At 40.3% G+C, this 23,355-nt stretch overlaps 2 long non-coding RNA genes across 2 annotated transcripts in view; both read right to left on the bottom strand.

Moving 5' to 3' along the window:
* LOC145550316 (uncharacterized) overlaps positions 1 to 23,355 on the bottom strand; it is a 195,743-nt gene that overhangs the window by 33,563 nt on the left and 138,825 nt on the right. The window lies entirely within an intron of this gene.
* On the bottom strand, positions 5,074 to 5,838 carry LOC145550313 (uncharacterized). The gene is made up of 3 exons (XR_014086216.1): positions 5,779 to 5,838; positions 5,559 to 5,627; positions 5,074 to 5,221 (listed from the first exon to the last, which is right to left on the bottom strand). It is a non-coding gene; the product is annotated as an uncharacterized LOC145550313 (long non-coding RNA).

Below are 23,355 nucleotides of genomic sequence, written 5' to 3'. Positions count from 1 at the left end.
GTCCTTATCTTACTGAAACACCTCTGTCATTGTTTTAACCGTGTTATTTTAAGATCTGAAGTCCCTCCCTTTAATTTCTTCTTCTGTGGTATTGTCTTTAAATTGTTTGCGCCCCTTAGCCCCTCCCCTTTTGACATGTTGTCCTGCGGGAAAGGTGTGTGCTTTTCATTTTTCCATCTAAATACATTCAGTTTATTTATAGTTCTATTAAGTTAGTTTTTGTTTTATACTTTTGTTTGGTGTAGGACTTGGAGCAGGCAGCCTATAACACGGTTGTTTTGTCTGTATTTTCGTCAGAAATAAACCGAGAATCATCCGCTTGAAAGAAACTGTGTCACGGTCCATTCACTCAAAAACCAGCACAACGCAGAAAAGGATCCGGTTACAATAGCAATACATATTTATGTAACTATACTGTTATGTTTGGAGGCCAGGACGAGGTAAAAGCAGAAGTAGGCAAAGAACTCTTAACAGCGTTTATTCGGAACTTGCTCAGCAGTACAGTAACATCGGGTATTTTCCTCCATCTTATCTCTGCTCTTCTTCTTCTCTTCCCCCGTCTCTGCTATTCTCGTACACCACCTAGTGGTAGACACAACATTCCCCTCTTACTTGAAAACATTGCATGTACCCATTTAACATATGATTGAACATCTACCTCATTTAACGGTTTATATGTCACAAGTGTAACCTTAGCTGTAATGAAAGCAGGGTAATTACTTAAGTACACAAAACCAAACAAATATATTCAGCAACCTTGTACTTTATAACTAAAACTCCAAGTTACTATGGAACAGAATTACCAAATGTAAAATAAAATCCAGGTATTTGAAACCAGTTTGAAACATGAGAATTAGTTCACCTGAACCCTAAACATGCAACACAATCAATAGAAGAAGAGTCTGTTTTTGTTAGCAACATAAGTGCAGCAGAAGAGGCATGTTCAGGAGGCGGAACATGGATTGAATCATGGCTCAATGTCCACTTCAGTGCTTTTATTAGGTCCATTCTGAGTAATGCAGATCCTCCTTGAACCACATACAGAGAAGCAGGAGCAGTTTTGTTAGCTTCCAAACGTCCTATTGCAGGAATGTCCTCTTTCAAGTGAGTGACCAGTTTCACACGGGGCAGTTGGATGACTCTCAGGAACATGTCTGCTGTCCAGAGTCTCTGGTGTGATAGAAACTGAGGATCCCCTCACGCAGCTTTAATGTTCGCTTTGCCCAGCAGTCCATCAGTAGCGTTAACGTCTTTACGGTCATCATGAGCACAAGTTGGCATTACTTCTCCAACTTGTTCAGCTGAGTGGAAAACTTTAGAAAAATGTCCAGACTTACCGCAGCTGTTGCCTTTTGCTGCGGCTGCAGGGCAGTCTCGTGCATTTGCCAGGTGATTTGTCGATCCACAACGGTAACAGGCTCGCGTTCTCTGCTGCGCGGGGCGCATGTGGCTATTTTAGAAACAGTTTGTCGGTTTGTATTCTTATGTTGAGTAAGTCTGCGCTGAACAACCGTGTGAACCGCAGTGGCTCCATTGAGGAGTTTGGACGACTGAAGAGCACGTTCCACTTGACACGCCAGTGTAATAGCGGTGTCCAACGTTAGTGAAATTCCAATAAAAGTCTGTTTCTCCCCTCCGGGGCATAAGCCTTCTCAATAGGCTGATCCCGTAGCATCTCAGCTTCCACGGTTCCACGGTCACATGTAGCCAGGTCACGTAAAGCAGCCATGTGTTGAGGCACAGTCTCATCCGCCATTTGCATTCTGTCGGAATTGATGTCTTTCCACAACAACGTTCACCTTCGGTGCAGACTGCAGGTCCAACGCCGTCATTGCCTCATCATATGAAGTACCGACTTTAGGCCAGGTGTCAAATAAACGTCGTCCCTCGAAGCCAAGTGCATGAATTAGTAGAGCGTCTGGCATCAGACCAGGAATCTCCAGCAGCATGAATAGCCGTTTAGTTCTGGAACATCTTCCAGAACCGTAGGAACCGCAGGTTCTCCACTGCAGGGCAGGAACGGAGCAGGATGGGTTCAGACGTCATCGTCGCCAATTGTTATGTTTGGAGGCCAGGACGAGGTAAAAGCAGAAGTAGGCAAAGAACTCTTAACAGCGTTTATTCGGAACTTGCTCAGCAGTACAGTAACATCGGGTATTTTCCTCCATCTTATCTCTGCTCTTCTTCTTCTCTTCCCCCGTCTCTGCTATTCTCGTACACCACCTAGTGGTAGACACAACATATACAAAGACAAGTAAATAATTATTAATAATGTCACAAATAAATAATGATTAATATATATATATATATATATATATATATATATATATATATATATATATATATATATATATATATATATATATATATATATATATGAGCTTCAAGAGATAGTCTTGAAGAATGGCTATGAGAATTATAAGAATTGCAAATATGCACTCTTGAGAATACATATTTTCTGAATGACTGCTGCTGAAATGCAAAAAAAGTAGAAAGACACTTAGGTAGGAAGATTGACGCTTCGATTCATATATTAACAATAATTATATTGTTTTGCCCTTGTATCTGCGTCTCTTCTCATCAACAGAAATGTTAATGGTTTTGTCATTTTCAATATGAACCTCTCGCTTGTTTGGGTTGTCATTATCCATTTGAGCAATACTCTCAGGTTTGGATTTCTCCGTAAAAAAAACCGCTACACGTGTTTTTTATTTTTATTTTTATGGTCCGCTAAAGGCTTTCATCCTTCAAAAACTATCCGGCATACAATTTTTGCCCAAAATGTTATGGTTTTCCGGCTAATTAAAATCAGCTGACGGATTTAAAGGGGCGTGTCCATTTACATGCCCTGTCATCAAATACGGTGTAGAAAGTAAATTTTCGGTCGGCTGACCGACAATGTTCGGTATGACTTGACACAGAGAAGACTCTTAACTTTGGATACTTTAAAAATATTGGCTTTGTAACCTCACGTCAGGGTCGAAATTCACCTGAAACCCCCTCCCATGCTCTCTGAATGAATTTTTAGCAGCTCTGAATGAGGTGCTAACAACGGCGCTCCTGCTTCAAAGATCACTCGAGCCAAGCTGATTACCCTCCCCGTTATCTTCCTGCTTCGTGCGTGGAAACTAAAAGCTAAATGGTGCGGAGGGGGATTTCTCCAACCTGACTGTGCAGAAAACCCACGTTTTGGGAACTGATAAAAGTGGTATTTTTTATTGTGATCTCTTACTTTATAGTAGAATTTATATAATTTTAATGCTTTGAGGGGGAATCTTACGTTTTGAGATGGTAGGAAAAATTTTGCTGCAATTTAGTCTCTGATTGGTGCGTGATTTCATCACAATGTGAGGAGTCATAGAAAGAGCTGTCAGTTCATTGTTATGTATATTACACAGTGCACAATGGTACATTTTGCATGTATATGGTGTAAATGAAGGTTTGAAACTTTGTATAATATATGGGCACAACTTCTGCCACAAACAGGAACTGCAATTTGTTTACATGTTAGCAACTTGCTAACCGACTTTTTCAGATCTTTTACAGTAGCTGCGCTGTTACAGACTTAAAGGAATACGTGGTTTTCAGTTGTACTTTAATGTTTTCTCTCTTTACTTTTAAGCACAACACAGCAGGTTCACAGCCTCACCACCAGAGTCTAATTACACAAACACCAAACACACACGCACACACACAGATATACATATACCTGAATAACCTGAAAAAAAGTCAAAAAGTGAAGTTTAATTCATTTTACCCCCTCTAGCGCCGGAAGAGTTGAGAATATTTAAAACAGGCAGAAAACGTTGTGAATTAATGCATGGAAAAGGGATATGATTGTATAAGTTAAATTTCATCATACTACTTTTGAGACTCACAATCCACTGAATAAGTGAAGGATTTCCACTTATATATATATATATGGTGTAAATGTCATTTCCAAAGTTTATGTTATATGAAGAAAGTGTCATTCAATAGTAATCACCAATTTAATTTGAACAGGTTAACTGATTATTTTATGAACTATAAAAAAGCAAGCAAAAAAATTCTAAAAGACCTGAAATTTCAAGAGTGAAACATAACAAATACCATTAAAAAGCATAAACAGAGATTAGTCAAAAATTTTAATAGTTGAAAAAAGTTGAAAAACTAAACTGAAAACATTTATTTTATTTAAATTGCAATTATTTTTTGATTATTTTTTTTATCTCATTTCCGTGAACCTCAATATCCACAACAAGGCTCCCGTCTTCCAGCATTTCATCAAACGGACTCCACAAATCTGCAGCAATCCGAAAGACTTCATCACTGTCCAGGAGGACATGTTTTTCATTTTCGTCTTCAGTGTCCATGACACCAATGACGACAGCCGCTTTTTTGTCTTCCATTTTTTCCTGTTAATACAGTACAAAAATATAGTATATTATATTAGAAATATAATCAGGTATGTCAATTTTCATGTTATCATCTAAAAATGAGAACAAAAAAAGAAAACCAACACCAATGTTAAATGTCAAATAACAGTAGCAACTTGTTTGATCTTTTGCTATATATGCTATTTCCTTCAGGTTTACGTTTTTTTAAGTCCAAGATCATTTGTTTTGTGCATTTCATCAATCAGCAAGTTCAAAGTTATTCATATAATAAAATATCATACAGTCAGCAACTGTAAATGAAGCAACAACAACAAGCATGACATTTGGTAACACACCATAATCAAAAACATTAACATTGTGGATGTTGGTTCCAGATTTGTGGTGCATTTATGTTAATTGTTGTTTCTCCTTTATTTAAGTCTTCTTTTGGCAAAGCATAATAGACTTGAGTCAGAAAGTATTGAATGGTTTCCAGGATATCAAAATATGTAATAAGCCATTCCATAATTTTGAAGTTGACAAAAAATTACAAGGTTAGCTCTGAGCATTTGCACTTTTCACACTTTGTATATCTCCAAAGTTTAGCAAATAATTTTAATTAGAATGCCTCAATTTTAAAATATATGCACATTTTGCTTTAAATGTCTAAATCTACTTAAAATTAGATTAATTTACTTCTTCAGGAATTGACAACATACCTGAATTGTTGTAAAAGTTGTGCTTTGCAGCTGTAATCCATAGCCAGAATCCTGGCACCGAACATGTGTAATTTTGACCTGTTGGCCAATTGCCAGTTCCACCAGGGTTGCTTCCCTCCAAAGGGAGACGGGCATTGTGCAGCTGCCCTGTAATTAAAAGAATTATTGACAAAAAAATTAGAGATTTATCCAAGAGTTCTCAAAAAGTCAACAAACAAACAAAACCCACCAATCTACCTTTTCTGACCAGACGCTGCAAAATTCACATGCAAGCTGGTTCATGACACAAAAGCTGGTTTTATGTCATGAACTTGACACACACACACACACACACACACACACACACACACACACACACACACACACACACACACACACACACACCATTTCCTTAGGCACTTACCTTTTTTTATCCAAATATTATTTGTTTTAAAAATAAATGACAACTGCAGCTTTGAACAAGTCTTAAAACAAGTTATTATACCTCTTTCAGCCGCACTGTCCGGATTGGCACCATCATTTTTCCCGACATCACAAGCCTGACCGCAGCAAACTGAGAAGTACAAAGAAAAGTACTTTTAGAGTTCGCATATTGTTCTGTAATGGGGCCTTTCATGTTATCTTCTACCCAGTTGAGATTTACAGTTAGCAAATTAAGTCCTCTCTTATGGAAAAAATTTTAAGAAATATAAGAAAAATCCTACCTCCACAATTTCCCCTTGCACCGTCATCAGTCCTTTTGACTCTGCTGCCTTCTCCAGAAGGGCAATTGGTGCTGCTGGGTTTAAAATTGCCTCTGCTTTCTGTAAAAGCTCTGGAGTGATGTTCACCTTCGGCCCTTTATAAAATTGCGTGGCGGGAGTGACGTTAATGATAAGGGAGCGGCTCCGAGCCCCTGAGAGCGTAGCTCCTCATCACATAAGATTGGCCCTCACAAAGGTTTTTTGAATATTTTTCAAATATAATTACTTTTCCAATCGTTTGCCCATCTGTGACAGTTAAAATTTGATTTTTCTTTTCTGTAATACCTTTGCTTTACCCTCCTTTACTGCCCAGCTAATTACTTTTTCTTCCTCTCTTATCTTTATTACTGCGATGTTTACTGGTGGTGGCCTGTAGATCGGCGATTGTGTGCGGTTTATAATGGTAGATAGAGCCATCCTAGGGGGAAGTGAAGGACAGAAACAAAATGTCAGTATTACAAACCCCATCAAGAGTCAACAGTGTCACCTCCTCAGCCCCACGCTTTAATGGGGCAAAGGACACATATTAAAGCGAAGAAGCTGTTTACCACCCAATAAACAGCAGTTTCAACTGAACAGGCAAATGGTTAAAGAGCTGTTCAACACTTTACAGCAGATAAACACCTGATAAACGGTTTAGCCGTTGAACCAAAATCCTGTATTCAGTATTCAGTATTCAACGGCTGAACCATTTGTTCCAAAGAAGTTAGGCTTCACCTAACAGTGTTAATAAACGGACATTCAGTTTTAACTGTTAGGTAGTTTAACCTCCGCCCAACGGCAGTTTTAACGGCAAGTTAAAACTGGTGGTGGCGCCACCGGTTTTAACTATAGAAGTTAGTTATTAGATTTATTATTATTTATTATTTAATGCTTTTATCTAGGACCACCGACTTAAGAACACCTTTTAAATCTCACCTGGGGGCCGATAGAACTAAAGATTGAAGGCTTGTTGCTACAACTCAACGGGCTGGCCCGCTTAACTATCCACCCGTTGGACCGAGGTGGGCGGCTCCCGATTACACGTCATGAAACAATAGTCAATAAATAAATTTGTAACATTTCACTTCCGATTCAATGTTATTACATTTACCTGTAGCTCGAAACATATGAACATAGCAAATAACCCAGAAATTAAGAATTTAGACAAAACTTACTTTTGTCGTCTTCTGGAAATGCTGAAAATGACCAACGGCGATTTGGATGGAACGTATTTATAGCCTACATGCAGCGCTCACGAGCGTCTTCACATCCAATCAAATAAGGAATGCAGCCTTTACAGTCAGTAGCCAGATTCGACTTACAGTCGTGATTAATTATTTTTTTTACTTTCACAAGGAGGAAGTATAAATCGTTAATCGCTCCAGAAAATATTTGTGTGTGTGTATATATATATATATATATATATATATATATATATATATATATATATATATATATATATATATATATATATATATTCTTTTATTGTCATCATTTATTCACGTTGTTTCCGTATATCAACTGCAGTCATTCCCCTATAATGTCCACCGGACTCTCGGTTGCTGTCAGCTGTTCGTTGTTTGGGATTCCCTTAATTTCTTTATGACTCAGTGATTTCTGATTGGCTGCCTGTAACAGTCACACCCCGCACATCGAACCGGGCCCGTCAGCAATTGCGGGCATTTTATTAGAAATTCTGCGCCCAGTCATTCCACATCTCTGCTGAAAGGTCCTTTTTTCTTCTTCTTTTCTTCCCCGCACTTCCAATATCTATGCCTTAGGTACACTTCCTTTCAGTAGTCACAACTTTTAATCCAATTTTTAGCAGGTCATAATCAGTTTTTCCGAGCCCCATGTAAACGCAACACGAACGCTAAAACGATCCTGTAATTCCAAGCAGGAAATTACAGGATCGTATTCATGCTTTACTGTGGCTTTTGTTCAAAGTTCAAAATGTATTAGATGTAAGTCTTACTAAATAGCACTGCTTCTTCAACACTGTCATGAACAGCGCTCTGTGACTGTGATGAGTGACCGCTCTCACTATTGTCGCTGACGAGATTTAGGGCGGCCATCTTGGAGCGGTCCACCCACTCAGCGTTATGTGTTTAGCAGTCACGATGACGTATCAACCTATTTATTCGATCATAACATGCTTTTTTGTTACTGGAGACCATATTCAAACATCTATCAAAGCTATATAAACAATTGTATTTTTAAGTATGTTTTTAATACATAGTTCAGCATATTTAAACTGTCAGTTCATTATTATGAATCTAATTATGTCAAAGTGGGAAGTGTTAAACTATAAATACACTTTAAGTGGTGTTTTAGAAAAAATAGTCATTCCACTAATTTTATACTAATTAACAGAAGCCAAAATTTGTACAAAACCTGAACTTTTTACAAATGTTGAATAGTGAAATGTAACAAAAAGCATAAATTAGCAGGAGCTGAAATTATCACAGAAACTCAAATTAAAAATGTAGCCCTAGGCGGAAATTCAACCTGTAAGACTCTTCCGGCATCACTTATCACCACGGCTTCATCCCAACCAATCAGGACGCACCACCTCTCTACCTCGATCCAATCACCTGGCAAGAGATCCTTCAAAAGGCGAAGCAACCACAGATCCACCCGCTTCAGCCCTGCTTCAACCCACCTCCTCCCCGTTTCCACCACCAGCCACCCAGATGCCTCCAGGTCCCCTCAAGACTCCTCTCTCCAAGCTCCGCTCCACCACCAGTGACTGGGCCCGGGGAAGACCTATCTGAGCTTCGTTCGAGCCGATCATTCAAGCTCGCTGCAATTCTCGGCTCGCAGGTCTTCCGCCAGTGTCCGAGCGCCAAATTCTCGGTCCAATAAAATTGTCTAACTGCTGTTTCTCTCTCTGTGTGAGTCTCTACAGATTGCATTCTACTTTCACAATGAGAAAGTAATTGATATTATCTGTAAATATTTTTGGAACACATAAATCAAGGGAATGTTTGAAATTGTTCAAATTGACGGCAATAAACAAATCGACATCAATAAGCTTATGACAAAAGTTTATATTCTTTTATTGTCATCATTTATTCACGTTGTTTCCACACATCAACTGCAGTCTTCCCTCTATATTGTCCACCGGACTCCTGCCAGCTGTTCTTTGTTTGGGATTCTTTTCCGTGCTTATGACTCCCGTTTTCTTATTGGCTGCCTGCAACAGACAGGAATAGGCAACAAAATTTATTGAGAGGGATTTATTTGTGGTAAAATTATTGTTTGATACTTTCCATGATTTCTTTTACATTCATTCTTATATCTGCTCTGATGCTTCTCTTATCCACATCAACATCCAGAGGCTGCCAGAGAGCAGGAGAAATGTTAATGGTTTTGTTACATTCAAGAAGAATCTCTCGCTTGTTTGGTTTGTCAGTCTCCATTTCGACAGTAATCACATATTTTTTATCATATATATCCACCTTATTCCTAACCCCCATGAAGCTTTGTATAATTTATGGGCACAACGTTTACTGCAAACCGGAACTACCACTTGTTTGGTTAGCAACTAGCTATGTTCTGACCATTTAGGCAATGATATATATATATTATATATATATATATATATATATATATATATATATATATATATATATATATATATATATATATATATATATATATATATATATATATATATTAGTCACACTCAGAGAAGGTATACCATAATTCAGCTGAAGAAGCAAAAGTTTGTGTGCAACGATAATTATTTGAAAAAGTAAAAAAAGTGAAACAGAACTTGAGACAGAGCGTAATTGGCACAAAAGGAAATTAGTGCAAACCCAGAAATAGTTGAAACAATTGAGTAGTAAAACAGCAAATAGATTAAATTAGGGGAAGCACAAAACCCAGAAATATTTGCAGGAGTAAAACAGAGCAAAACAAAAAGATAAAGGGTCTAAAGAAGCAGAACATGTTGATATATGAATTGCTGAAATTGATTAAACATTGCAGAAGAGCTTAGAAGATAGTAATACATGTAGAGTAGAAGACATACAGAAAAGTAGACAAGCAAAATGCATAGAAACATAGAAATAGTTGAAACGATTGAATAGTGAATATACTATATTAATAATATAATAGTGAATTAATAGTGAATTATACTGTATAAATTATATAATATATAAATTATAGCAGAATTCAGCAGAAGAAGCAGGAGTTTGTGTGCAACCTGAATTATTTGGAAAAAGTCAAAAAGGGAAACAGAGTTTAAGAAAGAGCATAATTGAAACAACAGGAAATAAGTGCAATCCCAGGAATAGTTGAAACAATTGAATAGTGAAACAGTAATAAGTATAAAAAATTAGTGGAAACAGTAAACCAGAAATATTTGAAGGAGTAAAACAGATTAAAAGCAAAACGGATAAGAAGAAGCAGAAATGTTTGATATATGAATTTATAAAATTGATTAAAGATAGTAGAAGATCTTAAAAGATAGTAAAACCAGTAGAACCAGAAGGCAAACAGAAAAGTAGACAAGCAGAATGCATAGACACAGATAAAAACAGAGCACAAGAAGAAAATACATTGAAAGAATAGGAGAAAGTGTGACAAGGTTGTACTCCAGAGGAGTTTAACAGAAAACAGTAAAACCTGTTGCAATGATGGTAATAATTCCATAAAGTAGACACTAGTGGCTACATTTTAATGCATAAAATATTTCTCTACAGTGAAAAATGTATGAACAGCATAATTTTGTTTATAAAAGAGCAGAAAAAGTTCAAAAACGGCAGTTACTAGAGTGTACACTCAAGTAACTGAAATCAGTTACAGAGTTCCACCATAGGAAATAATGGGGCAAAAGATTTGCACAAAAGGGCAATTATTTCAAAAAGTGCAATAGTGAAGGTTACCAAAAGTCATAGCACCATTCTCCTGAAGGAGCTGAACATTTTGATATATAAATTAGTACAATTAGTGAAAGATAGTGAGAGTAGTTAAACCAGGAAAAACGTACGGAAGCCAGAATAATAATAATAATAATAATAAAGAAAAACAGAATCACTATAAGTGAGAATGCATTGAATGCATTCTCACTGATAATAATAATAAAGAAAAACAGAATCACTATAAGTGAGAATGCATTGAATGCATTCTCACTGATAATAAAGAAAAACAGAAACACTATAAGTGAGAATGCATTGAATGCATTCTCACTGACTAGAAAAATAGCTGTTCCTAGCGAAACAGCCGTGAGAATGCATATTTGCAGAATGACTGCTGCAGAAATGCAAGAAAAAGTAGAGAGAAGCACAAGAAGTGAAGGAAAGCAGAAGAAATGGAAATAATTGGAAAGTGGAACAAATCAAAAAGTATAAATATAGCAGTAGCGGAAAATACTTTAAAACCAGAAAAAGTTGAAACAGTTGGAACAGTGAAACATAGAAAGACAGGAAAAACAATAAAATAGGAGAACCAGTAATTATTACAAAGCCAGAAATATTTGAAGAAGTGAGACAGCAAAACAAAAAAGCATAAACGAACAGCAGAAGCAGAACAGTTTGATACATGATTTACTGAACTTGATTAAATCTTGCAGAAGACTTTAAAAAATAGTTACGAAATTGAAGTAGAAGTATATATATCTATATATATATACATATATATATGTGTACATATAGATATATATATATATGTGATACATATTGTGACCTTGAGTACCGCTCTAAACCCTCTTTTTACCAGATCACACAGATAAGTTTGTAAACATAGACAGAGGCACTGCTGCAGATTACAAACAGTTTATTGAATTCACAAAGTTGAGCAAAAATAAATAGTCACTTTATTTTATTTACCAAATGACCACTCTAAAAGTGGGAGTCTATGCTGGTCCTGAGATCCTTAAAGCTGAAGAATATTTAAAACCTGATTAAATAAAATTAGACTGTTTGGGGGAGGAATAATAAAGAAAACACAAATACAACTAAATACACCCGAGTGTTCCCCAACAAAAGCACACTCACAACAATTCCTGGTGAATACAAAGAAAAGAAAAAAAAAACTCCCCTTCCACTAGTCTCAATCTAAATAAAACAGCCTAGGACCCAGGGACAGCATAGGTCCCAGTTTAAAACAAGCCAGGAGGCCACAATAGAAACTCCCTTTCCCTAAACAACAGCAACACAAGGAAAGTTCTTTTAAATCAACAATAACCATCTAAGGTAACAAAAGTAAAACAAAGAAATGAAATTGAAACAAATCAAAAACTGAAACAGTAGCAGGCCAACCTACAAACAAAAGAAAACAAATTAGACAAGAACATTAAGCAGCGAGAAAAATAAGAAACGGTTCGTACCTTCTCTAAAGTGAAACCAGTAAACGGCGCTCGACGTCACTAAGTGCGTTTCCTATAACCATCAATGGCAGAATCAGACATCAATTCTAAACCCACCTGTTGGATAAATGTTATATTATCTTTTTTTACTTATTAGTTTTCATTCTAAATAATGTAGTTATCTATAAAAGTATCGCTTCTGTTTATGAATAGTGTGTGGATTTAGTAGGAACTTGTGTCACATATTTGTTTCATGTGGTTGTAAAATCACCCCCCGTTCCAGGACGCCAGCAGACAGAGTAGCTGGTGTCAACAATGCATGCTGACCATTACCTTATAAGGAGAAGAAGGCCAGTTGGGGGCATCTGGAGAAAGAAGAGGAATGCATACTGTAAACCAGTTTCAGCCTGTTTGCTCCCCCACCTTTAGAAATCATCTGTAACCAGGGCTTTCCCTAAATAAAAGCGGGGAGAGCGGAATGCAAGCCAGAGTTTGTTTGGGGCATGTGACTGGTTGCATCTCCGAACACCTCTCCTCGCAGCGAGTTGAATTCTAATCTCTGTCTCCGTGTTTCTTTTGCAGAGTTATATACTTATGTCAGGGGTTAAACCTGACATATACTTTGGTCCTTCGAGCCGGAGCTCAAGACACCTGAAGGTTGGTCCAGCACGCAAGGGGATCCAGGTGAAGTCTGTGGCCACAGCTTAAAAATCCTTTTCCAGGACTGGTTGCCCTTGTGGGGCTGGACCCCGGACGGTTGACGAGTGATCCAGGAACACGGGAGACAGTGAGTAGTTTTCTGTTAAAAAAGGCCTGAATGAGACGTGTGGAGCACGTAGAATTAAAACCCTGAGAATCCTAGGCACTATCAGGTAAACTGAGTAGTTAAATTCCGCAGGGAGGGCAGACTCCTCTAACTGATAGTTAGTTAAATTCTGTGTGGGACGGCGGAGTCCCCTACTGCAGTTAAGAGAAAAGAAGCGCGTTCTAAAAGTGTGATTGTGTGTGTGAGTGAAGACTTCTGACTCTAGACAGAACTCTTATACCAAAAAACAATAGGAACCAAGTGATGAGATTTTGTGGATGCATGCAGGCAAGAAAGCTCCACTCTTTTGAGTTGAAGTGAGCTTTACCACAATCTAAATTATCATCACCCTATTGTAAAAATCCCAGTGTTTAGAACACAGTAGGTGTTGAAACCACACTGGGCTAAATTTAGTTCAAAATGGGAAAAGGGGCAAGCAAACATAAACAGAAGGTCTTAGAAGACCTGTCTTGCAAGGACTGGAAAATAGTTGAAAAAATGGAATAAGATGCATTAAATACACTTTGCTGCTGGATAAAACAATATGAATTTAGTGCAAAACTAAGCGTAACACATCTAAAAGAACTCTATGACAAAATTAAAACAAAATGTAACGGAAAAGAGAAGCAAATGGCAAAGGAAGGTTATGAGCAGATAAAAGTCTGGCTCCAAATAGCAAGAAAGAGAGCGGGAGGCAGAAGGACAGGAGAAATATAAGGCAGAAAAGACAGGTTGTAAGAAGGAACCAGGGGAAAGTAGCAAAGGTACAGTTATGTTTCATAGGAAAGAAGATGACAATGAAAGCACGGTATATGCAGCTCTAATGAGAGAAGCAAGCGGCGTGCAGTACAGGAAGCTGCAGCTGAGCAGAACACAAGGAGCTACTGCTCCTCCCCCACCAACACCAAGCACCCCCGCCACATCATATATAGCAACAGCACAAGGCAGAGGCTTGCTTGATAGACCACCCTCATAGGATTCGAGCCCAACACCCACATGGACCAGATCACGGGGATCAGTGGGGGGATGGTCTCATAGGTTGGGAGGGCTATTATCACCTAACCCACCTCAGATGCCCAACCTCCATGCAGGAGATGAGGACTTATTTCCCATGATTGAAATGCCAAACCCAAGGGCAGGCCAAGATGGAGCTCTCCCAACTATAAGTGTTTATAGAACATGGACAAAGGATGATATAAAGAGAGCAGTAGATGGCATTCCACACCCTAAAGAAGACGTAGAGCAGTGTGTGGAGGATATGGAAAATCTTAGAAGAACCTACTGCTTAAATGGTGCTGAGGTACAACAGGTCTGGATGCAGTTAACCGGTCCAGACTGGTATCATGTTAAAGGGGATTATGACCCAATGAATAGAGTAAATGACCCCCTGGTGATAGAAGAGCAGGGAAGTGACACTTTAAACACTAAAGTGGGACATTTGCTCACCAGGATCAGAGCTAGGTATAGAAGACAGGCAAACTACACTGAAATCAGTAGGTGTAAACAAAAACCAGAAGAACCTTTTGATGATTTCCGTGTTAGAATGGAAAAAGTGTTTAAAACACACAGTGGATTACAGGAGGACGGTGCTGACCACGGGCCATACCGTCAGCAGTTAAAAAATGCACTACATGCAGGCTCTAGACCCGAGATAAACGGGTGGATAAATAAACATTATATAGGAATGAGTGGAGGAACACTGGGAGACTATGTGACACATGCTTTGCATGCAGAAAAAGTAACAAAAGCTAAACAAAAATCCACACCTGTCTCCACCTTCTTCCAAGACACTGGAGATGAAATGGAAGTGTACTACCAAAGGGATAAGAACCGAGGAAGGGGTAGAGGAAGAGGGAGGGGCCGGGGCCGTGGATTTGGACCCCGCCAAGGAGGGGGTCCGAGGGTCTGCTGGACATGTGGAAAAGAGGGCCACATTGCCAGAGAATGTCAAAGTGGAGCACAGGGGAAAGACCAACATCAAGCATGACTAGATTTAGGTCCAGAAGTCATGCTCAATTTAGAAGAATTATTTTTTGAAGAAAAAGTTAGACCAGAGGTTGAATTAGTAGTGATGGGAAAAAAGATTATCTTTTTATGTGACTCAGGGGCATGCAGGACAACTATAAGACACAAAATACCAGGAATGAGGTTGGGCCCTGAAAAAATAATGGTCAGGGCCGCACAAGGAGCTGTTAATAGCATACCAGAAACACAGCCAATCTGGATAACAGATCCAGAAGGAGAACAATGTGAACTAAAAGTGTTGGTACTGCCAGACTGTCCAGTAAATCTGTTGGGACGAGATGGCTTAGTAGCATTGGGATTAGCATTGATGCCTACACCAGATGGGCTGAAAGTAATGAGAAGACATCAGGAAAACACAAGATGTAATGGATCCAGATGACCTACACATTACTTTGTGGTACGAAAACTCTCCAGGCCCGGACAGGAAATTTGAAGACCAATTACACAGAGTAACCCCAGTAAAAGTCACCATAGCATATGTGTATTCTGATGTGTCAGCAACCTCAGCAGCCTCTGTAATCCTCCCAGAAGAGGTGAAGCAATTTTTTTTAAGATGGAGAACCTCATGACTGTGAAGCTTTAGCAACCACCAAAGCTAAATGTAGAGCTGACCTAACTGATACACCATTAGGGTTTGGACAAATAGTATTTGTAGATGGATCCTCTAAAAAGGACGCGTATGGAAAAACTAGAACAGGATACGCTGTGGTAACATCCGAAAAAGTACTGAAGGCAGAAGCTTTACCACAAAATCTATCTGCACAAGCAGCAGAACTGATAGCATTAACAGAAGCTTGCAAACTAATGAAGGATGAGGCTGTAACAATCTATACTGATAGTCAATATGCATTTGCCACGATACACACTTTTGCCCAGTACTGGAAAAACAGGGGAATGATTACATCTACGGGTAAACCAACAACTCATGCTGACCTGCTAAAAGATTTAATTAAAGCAGTACAGCTACCTAAACACGTAGCAGTCTGTAAATGTGCTGCACATACATCAAACACAGACTTTGTATCAAAAGGGAATGCATTTGCAGATAAGCATGCAAAAGCAGCAGCAATGAGAGAAATAAAGGTTTTATGGAATGCTACTGAATCATTACAACAGGATGTTTTAAAAGACATGCAACAACAGTCACCTACACAGGAAAGAGAATCTTGGTTAAAAAAAAGGGGCAAAAGAAAAGAATGGAATATACACTTGACCAGTAGGAAAACCAATCCTACCAAAAAATGTATGCAAATGGGCTGCAATATTGAGCCACGGTGATACACATGTCTCAACAGGGGGGATGGTAGGACTAGTATCTAAATACTTTACTACTTATGGATTCAATACTTATTACTACTTATGGATTCAATACTTATTCAAAAAAATTTTGCAGAACGTGCCTCATCTGTGCAAAACACAATGCACAGGGAAACTTAAGACCAAAAAGGGGACAGTTTCCCAAACCAGAATATCCTTTTCAGCACATACACATGGATTTCATAGAATTAGATGCAGAAAAAGGTAATGAAGGGAAAAAATATTGTCTGGTAATTATAGACTCCTTTTCCAAATGGGTTGAGCTGTTCCCAACAAAAACACCTGACGCATTAACAGTAGCTAGAGCACTATGCAAAGACATAATACCAAGGTATGGGATAACTGAGAGAATATACAGTGACAATGGAACGCATTTTGTGAATCAAATAATAAATAACATAGGGAAAGCATTTGAAATAAACCTAAAACACCATTGTGCTTATCACCCACAAAGTGCAGGCCTGGTTGAAAGAATGAATGGTACTATAAAAAACAGGTTGAGGAAATGTATGGAAGAAACAGGTAGACCATGGTCAAAGTGTGTAGATTTAGTCAAACTGCATATTAATATTACTAGCACCAGTGGGCTAACTCCCTATGAAATGCTGTTTGGAAGACCATATAGATTACCATATTTTGGAAATTCCTGGGAAACAAATGATGAGAGTAATCTAGCTGACTATATGAGAAAGATGTTAGAAAACCAGAAACAACCACCATCTGATGATGAATTCCCATCTGTCTGCCACAGGAAGCCTCACTAGTTGAACCAGGAGATTGGGTGCTAGTGAAAAGTATAAAGAAGAAGCATTGGCACTCACCTAAGTGGGAAGGACCCTACCAAGTATTGTTGACTACTGGCACTGCATTAAAGATAGCAGAAAGAAATACTTGGATACACTTAACACATTGCAAACTGGTGATACGGAGAGATGACTAAAATTACATTTTTAATAATAGTGTTCAATTTGTAATAGTAATAAGTGTTGTAGTGATAGTTTTTTTACTTAGTGTAGTATTGTGAGGATTTCAAAGACCTCCAGAGAAAAGTCCAGCTACAAAGGGAGTTGCATTTATAGTATACAACTGTCTCAAACCTGGTGAAGATTGTCCACAACTCTGCCGAGAGGTGCTTAGGAAATCATCATAATCTACAATGTTGACCAAAAGAAATAAAGTCCTACTGGGACTAGGGATACTGATCCTAGCCATTGCAATAACAATTATTTTTAGTTTTAAGATAAGACCACACCAGGTAGCGAAAAGGAATGACGCTAGTCTTGATGGACAGGGAATGACCTACCGACCGACTGAACCAAAACATCCATGTTCAAAACAATACAGACAAGCAGATTGGGAACAAGAGATAAACTTGTGCTACAATACCACCAGATTAAGAAAAGTAGTTGTTATACCCACATCCACCTTCCAAACTAGGTACCGAAAAGAAGATCCTTCCCAGTATGCAGGATATGATTTTTATCTGGATAGTCATGTAAGAAACACCAGGGATTCGTGGTGGGGAGACACTTTTATCACTACGTCTCGCTCATGGAAGCCAGACTCATATGGGTGGACGGATTTAGCAAAAACATGGAGGAAAATTGTTACAAATTTAACAGTAACCACAACCTCAGTGTATCTCACCATCAACTCAACGGCAATGCCCCTAAATGAAAAAAAAAATGTTCAAGGATTAGATTATGCGCATGGGCACCAGGTACTGACCCATGTTGGGAGCTAAGACTGTGTCCTTTGTTCATGGCCAACATGGCAAAGGCATCAAACGAGACTGGAGGAAATTTAACTCCCGCAGGGGGACAAAAAAGAATTAAAGCTATTGTTGTAGTAGACTATAAATTGCCTATTGATGACTGGTTTAGGGTAACCACAGGTATATCTACAGAAAGCAATAACTGGCTTTTAATGACTGAACAAGCTGCAATTGCAGTTAAACAAGAATGTAGACAGAATCAACTACATCCACTACAATGTTCAGAGGTTAGGCAACAAAACTCAGGAAGGATTTGAGGCCGTCCACGCTCAGTTGTCTGCTACCTCCCTCATGGCTTTCCAGAACAGGATTGCGGTTGACATGTTGTTAGCTGAGAAAGGAGGCGTCTGCAGTCTTTTCGGAGCTGAATGTTGTGTTCTAATTCCAAACAACACAGCGGCAGATGGTACCTTGACCAAGGCTATTGATGGCCTGAGAAGCCTGAATAAGAAAATGAAAGACCATTCAGGAGTGGACACTGAGATGTGGGATGCATGGGCAAATATGTTTGGAAAATACAAAGACTTGGTAGCCTCAGTCCTAATTTCCATAGCTGTCTTTGCAGCAATCTTAACAATGTGTGGATGTTGTTGCATTCCTTGTATAAGAGCACTTCTAAATAGATTGATCACAACAGCAATAACTCCTATGGAAAAGCAGCTTTATGCACTGTTGCCATTGGATGACGAAGCACTGGAAGAAGAAGATGCAGCGGACCCTGATGGAGAAGAACTGTCACTGCATCTGCCAGACTTGTATCCTGATCCTAATGACTTTTAAGAGCTAGATGTAAACAATAACGGTTGACCCTTTTTCTCCTCTGAGTGTAAATAAAAGTACTTATAGTGAACTGGTGTTTGAAAATCTGAAACAGAAGAGGACACTAAGTGATTTGAGAATAGATACTTTTATGATAAACAGGAGGGAAATGTTGGATAAATGTTATATTATCTTTTTCTACTTATTAGTTTTCATTCTAAATAATGTAGTTATCTATAAAAGTATCTCTTCTGTTTATGAATAGTGTGTGGATTTAGTAGGAACTTGTGTCACATATTTGTTTCATGTGGTTGTAAAATCACCCCCCACTCCAGGACGCCAGCAGACAGAGTAGCTGGTGTCAACAATGCATGCTGACCATTACCTTATAAGGAGAAGAAGGCCAGTTGGGGGCATCTGGAGAAAGAAGAGGAATGCATACTGTAAACCAGTTTCAGCCTGTTTGCTCCCCCACCTTTAGAAATCATCTGTAACCAGGGCTTTCCCTAAATAAAAGCGGGGAGAGCGGAATGCAAGCCAGAGTTTGTTTGGGGCATGTGACTGGTTGCATCTCCGAACACCTCTCCTCGCAGCGAGTTGAATTCTAATCTCTGTCTCCGTGTTTCTTTTGCAGAGTTATATACTTATGTCAGGGGTTAAACCTGACACCACCTCACGATCAATGTTAAACATACCTCTGTACGAGTCATCAGCCTGCATCTGATCTCCTCAGCGATCTACTCGCTTTCAAATGTAGATGCCGATTACCTGTCTCCCTAACAAGCCAGCTGCGCTCCGCCACAGCGTCTTCCATATATGGGCAAGAGGAAGAGGGCGCAGCAGCACACCTTCGGGCGGGACAATATGCCCCGGCTACAATCTACCCCAGCTTTTTGTATTGACGTCCCGTCAATATACAGATTTTCTAACACCATGGTCGAAAAATGTCAGTCGTGCTGCTGCCAGCACTAGTGATCTGAGAGACTGTAGCCCCTTCTGCCCTACATCTTGGCCTCTCTGGAAGGTGATGGGGGTTTGAATGATGATCGGCCGTTCTCCTTGTTGTCCTTCGGAGGGGTCCCAAACTTTCTCCAGTCTCTTGAAGAGCAACTGTAGGGGCAGATGGAGAAAGGACAGGGAGAGTACATTGATTTTCGGCCTTCTGAACTGTAAAGGCCGATTCCTCCACACCCGTTGACCGAGTTACCACATAGACAAAATCCAGCTCTTCGTCCACATCCTCTTCCCTAGTGTTGGATATGTCCTTGGCTCTCCTGGGCTCTTGAGGCCAGAGTCCCACAGGAACTGGTTTCAACATCAAACGGTGGACTGTCCTCAACCTCTGACGGTTATCCAGGGGTGCCACAGTGTACACAGAACCTCCAGGAGTTGGAGCTTTAATCACAGTATGGATGATGGGATTCCATACATCCTGAATCTTACTCCTCCCTTTAATACTGTGATCTTTAACATAGACCAGTTCATTTTCAGACAATTCAGTGGTCAGGCCTCCAGCATCATGACGCTCCTTCCGACGGTCAGCAGCCATTTTCAGGCGATCTTGAGCACCATCAAAGGCGACCTGGAGTCTGTGCCTATGCTCCCGTACCCAGTCCTCCACCCGCCCCTCTCGGATATCTGGAACCCTTCCGAGGAGAAAGTCGACAGGTAAACATGGCTCTTGGCCAAACATAAGAAGGTAAGGAGACTCACCCGTGGCCTGATGGACTGTGGTGTTGTAGGAATACAGAACTTGAGGAAAATACTGAGGCCACAGTCCCTTCTTCTCGATAGGTAGAGTTCGCAGCAAATCATGCAATGTTCGATTAAATCTTTCACATTGGCCATTACCTTCAGGATGGTACGGGGTGGTACGAGTCTTCTGCACTCCATACAGCTCACACAACTGGTGGATCAAAGCGCTTTCAAAATTACGGCCCTGATCAGAGTGTAATCTTGCTGGAACACCAAACTTGTAGAACCAGTCCTGTACAAGAACTTTAGCAACAGTAGAGGCCCTCTGGTCTTTGGTTGCTACAGCCTGGGTAAATTTTGAAAACACATCAGTCATGATGAGAACATTTTCCTTACCATCTTGTGATGGTTCCAGCAAGGTGAAATCTATCGCCAAGACTTGGTTTGGTCTTGAGGCCAATAAATGGCCCATGGCCACCCGTGCCTGGGGGTGAGTAGCTTTAGCCAAGGTGCAGCGTTCACATTGTTGGCACCAATCTCTAATCTCTTTGTACATCAGAGGCCAGTAGCACCGCTCCCTAATGAGCTCCGTGGTCCGCTCCACTCCCTGATGCCCATGACTTTGGTGAAGCTGTCTCATCACCTCCTGCTTCAAGGAATCTGGCAGCAGCAACTGATGAATGTCCTCACCCCCATCAGGACGCTGTGTACGGCGATATAACAGGCCATTCAGCTGGACCACCTTGCTCCACTGTCGAAGCAGCTCCAGGACCTTTGAGGAGAGACTGGCCCTCTCTGCTTTATCTGGACGTCTCTGTGTCCTCCACGACTTTAGAAAAGCACTTATAGTAGGATCAGCTTCTTGGAGTGCAATGATGTCCTCAGGGGCGTGAGCCGGGAACACAGACACTGCAGCTTGGAGCACATGTTGGGTTACATCTGGACAGCTCGGCTGCTTCATCAAAGGAAGCAGCCGAGCAGGCTGACATTTCCCAGGCAGAGAAATGTCAGCCTGTGTTACAGCTGGTGGCTTCCTTGAAAGGGCATCCGCATTCACATTTGACCGGCCTGATCTATAACGGATAGAAAAGTTGAAATCTGCCAATTGTGCTGCCCAGCGCTGTTCAGTTGCCCCCAATTTAGCTGTGTTTAAGTGGCTGAGGGGATTATTATCAGTCCATACAATACATTGCTGACCCAGCAAATAATCTCGAAATTTCTCCGTCATGGCCCACTTTAATGCAAGGAACTCTAACTTCATGGAACTGTAGTTGGACATGTTCCTCTCGGGTGGTCTGAGTCCTCGGCTAGCAAATGCAACTGGGCGGATCTTTCCTTCTTGCTCCTGAGAGAGCACTGCTCCTAGACCGCTGTAACTGGCATCTATTTCAAGGATAAATGGCAAAGAGAAGTTTGCATATGCCAAAACAGGTGCATCAACCAACCTGGTTTTCAACTGACTGAAGCCTTGTTCACAGTCTTCTGACCAGTGGTCACTCAAGTGCTGTTGTCGCTGACGACTTTGTGTCTTCTGCATCTCGGCAACCAGTCGATGGAGTGGCGCTGCCAATTTGGCAAATCCTTCAACGAATCGTCTGTAATAGCTGGCGAACCCCAGGAAGTTATCTCAGCTGTGAAACTGTGGTGGGATGAGGCCAGTCCTTTACAGCAGAGGTCTTATCTGGGTCTGTGGACACCCCATGGCTGGAAATAACATGACCAAGATACTTGACCTCCTTCTTAAAGAAAGCACATTTATCGAGCTTCACTTTTAATCCTTCCCGTTTCAAACGGTCTAGCACAGCTTCCAAACGTTGCAGATGTTTATCGACTGAAGAAGAGAAAACCACAACATCATCCAAATATAACAACAAAGACTGACAATGTTGGGACCCAAACATTCGCTCCATTAATCGTTGAAATGTACTAGGGGCATTGCACAGACCAAATGGCATTCTATTGAATTCAAACAAACCAAAGGGTGTACAGAAAGCAGTCTTCATCTTATCAGGTTCAGCCACTGGCACTTGATTATATCCACTTGCTAGGTCAAGAGTGGAAAACCACACAGCCCCAGACAGAGCATCCAAGGACTCCTCTATTCTGGGTAGAGGGAAGGCATCACGACGGGTCTTACTGTTGAGTTGTCTATAATCAATACACAGGCGGATGCTCCCATCCTTCTTCTTGACAATTACAACTGGGGAGGCGTAGGGGCTACTGCTCTCACGAATCACCTGGCTATCCAACAGCTGTCGAATGTGGGTCTTTACAGCCTCATATTCTGAGGGAGGAATCCTCCTGAACCTCTGACGTACTGGTGCATCATCTAGCAATGGTATTTCATGGGTTATCAGATCTGTGCAACCCAAATCACCCTCATGAGCAGAGAACACATCCACATATTTCCTTAACAAAGACCTAACTTTCTCTTGTTCTGTGTCATTCAAAGCTGACAAATCCAAGTCCGATAATGGGTCTGACAAAGGTGCAACGGAACTGAGCTGGGAAGAAATAGTAGCCTGCACTGAGCCAACCACCTCTGTAACACCTTCTGGGAGATTGACAATGTTAGTAGGGCCTAAAGTCCCTATTGGAGTACGTGGATGAAGAACCACATCCACCTGACCTACATTAACAATAGGGATGTAAGTGACCCCCCTAACCACTGTCACTAATGCTGGGGACACCAACACCCCTGCTGGGAGGCAACTTTTATTAACAAGTGGTTCAAAGAGCCCAGATTCCATAGCGTCAAACTCGACTCGAGAACAGGTAGCATCAATAACCCTTATAGTGCCAGCAGGCACCCTAACTGGCCTGCGACCCCTTAATCGAACCATTCCCATTTTAGGGCAAACAGTTTGT

This window comes from Poecilia reticulata, unplaced genomic scaffold (assembly GCF_904066995.2).
Source record: "Poecilia reticulata unplaced genomic scaffold, P_reticulata-male-v2 Scaffold_33, whole genome shotgun sequence".
In the NCBI taxonomy this organism is placed as follows: domain Eukaryota; kingdom Metazoa; phylum Chordata; class Actinopteri; order Cyprinodontiformes; family Poeciliidae; genus Poecilia; species Poecilia reticulata.
This window is presented reverse-complemented; position numbering and strand designations above follow the sequence as displayed.